The sequence below is a fragment of the Mustela erminea genome, chromosome 15 (genome assembly GCF_009829155.1).
Source record: "Mustela erminea isolate mMusErm1 chromosome 15, mMusErm1.Pri, whole genome shotgun sequence".
NCBI lineage: Eukaryota > Metazoa > Chordata > Mammalia > Carnivora > Mustelidae > Mustela > Mustela erminea.
In genome coordinates, this window is record NC_045628.1 from 48,230,946 (window position 1) to 48,238,667 (window position 7,722).

Genomic DNA, 7,722 nt, shown 5'->3' on the forward strand with positions numbered 1-7,722 from the left:
TTCTCCTGCTTTTTTTTTTATTTCATTCAGGTTTAGTTTTCTAAAAGTCAGGATTGCATAATCAACTACACAATACTGAAAATAATCACATGCGCAAAGGAAATTTAGCTTTTGCACTTGATCTATAACTTATTCAATCTTGTTATTCTTTCTACTCAATATGTAATAATTTAAAAAAATATCCAGTTTAAAAAATTTAGTTTTGTAATAATTTAAGTAGTGTATTTTACATGTTCGTTCTTCTTAGGGAGAAAATGTTTAGTCTCTTAAATTTGAGTTCTGCAAACCCTTCCATCTTTCCTTACCCTGTCACAAATAAGTGTGTCAGAATATGGAGGCTGGTATGTTTTAGCTGAATCTGGTATTGTGAATCTAGTAACTCTTTTTTCTGAGTCTATTAACTCTTTTTTTTTGGGGGGGGGTCTAGTAACTCTTGTATTTCTTCTCTCACAGCTTAAACAGTTACTGCTGGTGCTTCCTGATGGACTCAGCTCTACTTCAGCTGACACATGTAGATTTCTCCAGGAGTCTGCCATAATCCGCTTGCCAAGCAATCTTGACTTTCGGGTAAACTTTCCCTTTGAAATAGTAAGCACCAGGGAAACTACTGGTCTTGATGTCAGCTACCTTCTCAGTTTTCTCAGTGGAGCACCAAAAGATTCTGCAGACTATCCTGTCCACCTGGGAACTCAGGCAAGGAAAGTCCAAACTGGATTCTAATCAATCATGGTATATGCACCACTGTATTGTGATGAGGCCATTTTCTGAGCTCATATGGGGAAATAGCCAAGAAGGTGATCTCTCCCTAGAGTCACACACTGTGGAAGAAAGAACTCCTGTTTTTGACACAACATTCCTTTTTTTGAGGGTCTAATGGACATGTTCTAAGCACCTAGATCTGCTTCCGCCTTCTTTATTTTTAATACATTCCTTCAGGAATGAAAGGGGCTAACTTTTCTATTTTCTACTTTTGGCCTGACCAGGAATTCCCTTACCTAAAAATTCATTATCAAGTTTGCCAGTTCAAGTCATTATTTGATTAAAAAAAGAATGATAATGAAATTTAGCTTACTTACTGTTTTTGTTACAGAAGGTAATGATTTTCTTTCTTGAGATAATAAATTTTGTGGCATCTGAATGTAGAAGCCTGCAAAAAATAATGTTATTTAAGGGCTTATAGTGTAAACTCTGACAGTTGGTTTTTCTTTTTTGTAATGCAAGTGCCTGACATCAGCTTTGATTTCCTAGGCATTCACTTCAAAGAGGCATTCACTTCAACGACAGCTTTATCAAATAACACATTGCCAGCCACAGGACTAGATAAAAAGCCAGCCTCCTTGCTCTCTTCTCCCCTCCCCTTACTAACGTTTTTTTCATTTCATAGAACTTGGTTGATTCCAATCATTGGCCATTTAGTCCCCTTGCTTTTCTCTTCCAATGCTTCAATTCTCACTTCTAAGTTTTCAATTTACCAATAGTGAACATGAGAAAACCAAGCCCCCCTTCCCCCGGCTGCCTTATACCCCAATAAGAGCAGAACCCCAGGTTTGTGCTCCCTCTCTCTTTCTCCACCTGGGGATTCACACTGTGGTCCGTTGTGTATCCTCTAGAACTTGTAAATAATAAATTTTTTTTTCTACAGTTTATACATAGTTATTGCTGCAGACATCTTACAATCATAAGAACCACAAGGACTGGTCTGGCCACAACCCTGATTATGGATAGGCTGAGATCAAAACCAGGATAAAGTGAAAGATGGAATGAAAGTTTACAAATTCTTTTCCCAGTAACACTTTCTTAATAAAATTTGATGGTACTTCTTTTTTTTTTTTAATTTTTTTTCCTACAGAGCTGTTAAAGCAGGACTTCGGAATCTAGCCCATTTCTTGTTTTTGTAAATAAAATTTTATTACAACAGAAGCACATCTATCCATTTACATGTTCCATGTGGCTGTTTCACACTAAAGTGATAAAATTGAGTGGTTGTGAATGAGAAACATGTTCCACAAAGCCTAAAATATTTACCATATAACCCTTTAAAAAAGTTTGTTGATTTCATGCTAGCTAGAGATTAAAATTAAAAAAGTCTTTTGTTGATAATCAATCCAGAACTACCACTTGTCTACATTCTTAATAATTTTTTTCAAAAAAACTTTTTTTTTTTTTTTCTTGAATACACTGTGTTCCTTCATACCAGCACCATAGTTTCTCTAATTGCACTTTTGGCATAAAGTATCCTTAACTCCCCTCTTTATTTAAATTTTGAACTCTATTCATTTATCACTGGCCTCTGAGAAGTCTTCTCTAAGATTTCCAGGTCTAGTCAATTATTTCTTGTTCTGTGCTTTTTTTTTTCACCTCAGGGATGTCATTTTAAGACTTATGACAATACTTCATCATTCCAAAATAATTTATCTCCCTCTCTACTATGACCTCCTTGTAAATAGAAAGAGAGTCTAATTTACTTTACCACTTCTTGGTAGGCCCTGGCCCTTTGAGCACAAAATAAACCTTGGGTTAATTAATTAAATATTTCAAAATAATAATGGCCTATAATGGTATGTATATACATTTATTAAAACAAATATTACGTGTTTTTTGACAACATTGTGTTAATAAACTAACTCAACAAATATCCATTATATGTCAGGCATTATATTAAATTTCTTCAGGCTATTTTTTATACAATTAAGGTATTTATTGATTAATACACATAATTCTTTATAATGCTGGAATACAAAAATTTATCTTGTCCATAATTCTCATAATTAAACACATTTCCACATTTCTTTTGACAGATAATTTCAAAGTAATTAAAAAAAAAACTTTGGTGAAACATAACATTTAAATTAGAGGGTCTTCTTTCATGGTTTTATTCTGACTTCATTATTCTTTATAAAACTCATTAGAACGCTTAAAAAAAGACTGAGTTAAGAAAACAACAACAATAAAGGCAATTTGAAAAATTGTCTCTATTTTAATTAATGTGAATTAAATAATATTAAAAACACAGTTTTCCTAGTTTAAGTGTTTTTCTGTCCTTAATAAATTGAGATAAATAAAAAGTATATATTTTTTCCTAAATATAGTTATTGTCTACTATCTGTCAAGATGGTAGCCAGTAGAGGAGATTTAAAGATAAAATGATAGCCTAGAGAGATGCACTAAATGGAGTTGTAAACATTGATAGAGTAATAAACACTCAAATCACAGATAGTCTCCTTACAAACATGTGGATTTGGTAATGTGCTTTAATGAGCTCTTGAGTTTTTACACTACAAAGCACTAGGAGTTTCAAATCTTCCTTATGGCTGTGTCATATAAATCTACCACTGATCTTTTCTAAACCCCACTTAATGTTAATTACTGGAATTGGGTCACCACAAGCAAAATATTCAGTTCCACTTTGATGACAACTCACTTCAAAGTAATTCTACTAATATTAAATGCTGCCCTTCAGAATACTACTTACTATGTAACTGACATACTGAGATAATAATAATAATTAATAACATTTATTCAGCACTTGTTATGTGGCTTAGATGATATAAGTGCCATAACTCAGTTAAATCTCAGTTATGTGGTATACTTTGAGGTATGTAAAATCTTCAAACCTGGGTTTGCAGGGACTCACCAGGGGAACCTGGTGCCTGGGATGCCTTTCATCTGGGGCTCCTGGAGTTGACAGACACTGGGGAGAGAGAGGTGAGGTGGGAGGGAGGTTGCCTGTGGTTGTGTTCATGCAAGTGTACTGGAAGCCTGGTATTGCAGAAGCCACCTGGGTTCCTGGAACCAGTAGTTGACAGAGTGAGCTGGGGGCTTGCTGGAAGCCTGATGCCACAGGATGCATCTTAAGCTATGAAATATGCCAAGTGCCAAGGTGAGCAGAACATGGGCTGGAAGTATCCTGTAGGATGTCACCGAGCCCACAAGAGTTGGCCTGATACTGAGGTGGGCTAACTCTTAGGTGGCCTGATGCTGCGGTGTGCTGGCTCTAGGGTCTGCAGTGAGGTTGAGCTCACTGAGGTTCTCCTCCCTCATGAAAGATGTCTTTCCACCCTGACCTTCTCCAGCTTAAAGGAGGGGTAATGGATGTAGTGTGCATTTATCTTTCCTACCCTCAATGTATTTTTTTATTTCTATGCTGCACCCGAGTTCTGTAATCCCTCACTGTAATTTTTGGCTCTTATGAAGGCATATTCATGTGCATATATTGCTCAAAGTTATGTTTCTGGGGGATGGGAAGATGAGTAGTAGATATTCCTAATCCACCATTTTGATGGCATCACTCTCATGGTTCAACTTTGGACTTTAGAGTGGATTCTAGAAAGATTTAAGACTTTTGATGCTGTCAGGATGGAATGAACATAGCTTGTCTGTGAGAAGACCAAGACTGGAGGCTCAAGAGTGAGATGTTACAGACCAAATGTTGGTTTGCCCCTCAAATATATATGGTGAATTCCTAACACCAAGTGTGATCGTATTTAGAGGTGTGGCCTTTGGGAGGTAATTAGGTTTAGATGAGGTCAGGAGGATGGGACACCCATAATGGGATTAATGTCCTTATAATAAGGGGAAAAAATCAGAGCTTGTTGTCTCTGCTTTATGAGGACACAGAGAGACAACAACTATCTGAAGGCCAAGAAAAGGATCCTCACCAGAACTCAATGTTGGCACCTGATCTCAGACTTATAGCTTCCAGAACTTTGAGAAATAAATTTTCTGTTGTTCACACCACCTACTCTGTGGTCTTTTGTCATGAAAGCCTGTGCAGACTAAAACATTACACTCCTGCTGATCTTCAAAATTGCTCTTTAAGCTTTATTCAAGGATAAGTAGACACATATTTATTCTCTCAAATAACAATATGAAAACTAAATAGCATAAAATAGAAATGATACTAGCATCCAAAGATAAAGAGATGCTTTGGGGGAAGAAAGATCACAAAGAAGAGAAATATATGTTAGAAATCTGCTTCTTGTTACTAATGAAATTCAGGAAAATGGGTTTGGGAGGAAGAGGAAGAAAAATAAGGATAAAAGAGAAAAATTAGTAAAATAATAATTTGAATTAGTAGTCCCTCTGAGAAGAAAGGCAAAAGAAAAACATATCAGTAATGACAGAGACAGAGGTGCCTGGGTGGCTCAGTTGGTTAAGTGTCTGCCTTTGGCTCAGGTCATGATCTCAGGGTCCTGGGATTGAGCCCCACATCAAGTTCCGTGCTCAACAGGAAGCCTGATTCTCTCTCTCCCATTCCCCCTGCTTGTGTTCCCTCTCTCTGCGTGTCTCTCCCTGACAAATAAATAAATAAAATTTAAAAAAAAATAATGACAGAAACAAGACATAGATTCAGATAACTGAATTTGCATCATTGGGTAGGAAAAATGTAAGACATTATAAATTTTATTAGAGAAGAAAAAGAGAAAGCCGAGCAGAAACAAAATTTAAAATACTATTGAAAAAATTAGAATATTCTGCATTAAGATGTTTCCATAATTCAAGACTTAATTTGTTTTTGTTAATTGAGAATCAATCATCAGGTAGAAATATATTGAACTAAAATATATTCCTTGTCATAAAAAATAGACCAAACTAAAGAGTTTTGAAATAAAAATATATAACTGAACAAATGAATACTACGTAACTTGATTTTCTTGTAGGTCCTATGGTAGTAGTAGGGTAGTAAAGAGATTTAAAAATGTAAATGGATTCAACAAGTGTGCTCCAATATACTTAACTGTATAAGAAATCATAGCTCTTCCTCAGTTTATGATGGGGTTACATCCCAGTAAATATTGTAAATTGAAAATGCATTTAATACACCTGACATACCAATCATTATAGCTTAGCTTCACTGACCTTAAATGTGCTTGGAACACTTATATACTCCTACAGTTGGGCAAGATCATCTAACATAAGGCCTATTCTACAATAAAAGTGCTGAATATCTCATGCAATTTACTGAATACTATACTGAAAGTGAAGAACAGAATGATTGTACAGATACACACAGTTGCAAGTGTCTTAGCTGTTTACCCTCATGATGGCATGACCAACTGGTAGCTTTGGTTGGGTGCTGCTGCCCTGCCTCACGAGAGACCATCGTATCACTGTCACTAGCCCAGGAAAAGATCAAAATTCTAAATCTGAAGTGTCATTTCCATTGAAACCACTTTGCTTTCACACCATTATAAAATTAAAAAATCATAAGTTGAATCACCATAAGTTGGAGACCATCTGTATTCAAAGATTCAACAGATGAAAGCAAGGGCCAAAATTTTAAGCATTCACAGAGAAGAAATTATTATATAAAAACAAACGTATCATGCTTAGCGAAATAAGTCAAGCAGAGAAAGACAACTATCATATGATCTCCCTGATATGAGGAAGTGGTGATGCAACATGGGGGCTTAAGTGGGTAGGAGAAGAATCAATGAAACAAGATGGGATTGGGAGGGAGACAAACCATAAGTGACTCTTAATCTCACAAAACTGAGGGTTGCTGGGGGGAAGGGGTTTGGGAGAAGGGGGTGGGATTATGGACATTGGGGAGGGTATGTGCTTTGGTGAGTGCTGTGAAGTGTGTAAACCTGGTGATTCACAGACCTGTACCCCTGGGGATAAAAATATATGTTTATAAAAAATAAAAAATTAAAAAAAAAACAACATCAAACAAAAATGGGAAAGAGAAAATAATAGTGATAAAATTAAAAATTAGTAAGTAAGGTAGCAGAATTAAAAACAATTTCTTTCATCAACATTAAAATGTGAATTCCTAGTTAATTTGAGGAAAAGAAATAAAATAAATGTACATAAAAATCTTGTAGAATTACAAATGAATTGTTTAGTACATATATTTTCAGAAAGCATTTGAAAAATCAGAATAAGTTGAGTTTTAGAAAATATAAATAATCAGTAGGTCTTACAGAGAAGAAGTAGAGAATGAAGCTAGCCATATTGCTCTACATATAATAAAATAATTTGGCTAATAATTATAAAACAGAAATCACCAGTCAGATAGTTTTTAAGGTAAATTCTTTAAATTTTAAGGTAGAGTCTTTACATTTTTAAATTCTTTAAATTCTTTAAATATATTTAAGTGGCTTTTAAAAAAATACATATTGTAAAGGTGTTCTAATGCATGGACTAGAATACAAAATTTCTAAGTCAATTTATAAAGGTAGGAAACTTCTGTTAACAAAACCTTACAAAAGTAGTACAAAAAACCTACTAAACACAGGTCTCATGTTTGAATATTGAAGGGAACATCATAGGGGCACCTGGGTGGCTCAATCAGTTAAGCTTGACTCTTGATTTCAGCCCAGGTCATGATCTCGGGGTCCAAGGATGGAGCCCCATGTCAGGCTCCATGTGTTAAGATTCTCTCTCTCCCTTTTTCACCACCTCTCCACAATCTCTCAAAAATAATAAAAATAAAATAAATAACAGAACAGGAGAATAAGTTTTCATACATCATAACGGTATCTTCATTCCCATTTAATTTTAAGAATTTTTTCTGCTTTTGCAATAATCTTGACTTTTCATCCAGTGTAATAAGATAAGAAATAAAATAATACAATTAAAGTGGGGGAAAAAAGCCTATTGTTCTTTATTTAAAAAAAAAATCAGATGTTCTATCTAGAAAGGGCAAAACATTGATTCAAATGCCCTTAGGAATAATGACAGATCAGTTAATAGGATAATTTTACAATAAAAATTTAA